Consider the following 1,394-nt stretch of genomic DNA (forward strand, 5'->3'; position numbering starts at 1 on the left):
TGCATTAGCTTTGAGCGTTCATCTTGTTGCTTTTTAAGAAGCGAATATATCTTCGATGTCGTCGGCTTGCGCTGCTCGCATTTTGGAGTTTTTGATGTCTTTGAGGCATTTTTGTCTCATTGCTTCATCTAATGATCCATCTGGAAGAACATCTTGTCTTTGATAGAATTGAATATAAGACTCTGCATGCATGTACAGCAGGCAAACAATGAATACTTTTTGCTATCGATATACACGTCAATGACAGACATCCCCGTAGGACACCCGAGCATATAAACAAATGCATGCATGCAAAAACAACCAAAATATAAATTAAAATCATTCACAAACTAACCTGATAAAGCAACAAATTTGCATCCTTGCATGCATGGTTGCATGCTTCCGTGCATGCATGATTGCATGCAAGTTTGCACGCGTTAGCTTTGAGCGTTCGTCTTGTTGCTTTTTAAGAAGCGAATATATCTTCGATATCGTCGGCTTGCGCTGCTCGCATTTTGGAGTTTTTGATGTCTTTGAGGCATTTTTGTCTCATTGCTTCATCTAATGATCCATCTGGAAGAACATCTTGTCTTTGATAGAATTGAATATAAGACTCTGCATGCATGTACAGCAGGCAAACAATGAATACTTTTTGCTATCGATATACACGTCAATGACAGACATCCCCGTAGGACACCCGAGCATATAAACAAATGCATGCATGCAAAAACAACCAAAATATAAATTAAAATCATTCACAAACTAACCTGATAAAGCAACAAATTCAGGAAGAACGGGCGTAACTCGCAGGTCCTCCATTTCGTGCCATTCGTTTGTTGGCTGCAGACAAATATAAATCATTTAATAATAAACAATATATAAATATAAAAGTATAATTGCAGTAATAAATAATAGAGAACAATATGTTTAGTATTAATAACGATAGTAGTAATCAATATTTGCCTGCTTTTTGTTTGGTGTCTTTAGATAAAAGTTTATTCATATCTGTCTCTTTCTGTCTTTATCAATACAAATGTGTATTCATCTGTCTTTGTTTCCGCCTCTATCTACATAAATGTATATTCATCTCAGTCTCTGTTCCTGTCCTTATCTATTTAAATGGATATTTATCTCTGTCTTTGTTTCTGTCTCTATCTGTATCTCAACAGAGATGAACAAAAAGAAACAAAGGGGCATCCTCTCGTCTTTTTCTGCTTCATCTCTTCTTCTATCAGCACTCTTCTTACTTTGTCTCATTTAAATGAATACATTCGAATACTTATGTACTGTACATTTATGTTTTGATATTAATGAAGAAACATTAATATATGGTGCTCGTAATAAGCTTGTCTGCCCTGGCTAGAAGTTGTGCACCCTAAACCCTAAACCCTAAACCCTATCCCCTCTTCCATAAT

This window comes from Eimeria acervulina, genomic scaffold (assembly GCF_000499425.1).
Source record: "Eimeria acervulina Houghton genomic scaffold, Eah_scaff218, whole genome shotgun sequence".
Lineage (NCBI taxonomy): Eukaryota > Apicomplexa > Conoidasida > Eucoccidiorida > Eimeriidae > Eimeria > Eimeria acervulina.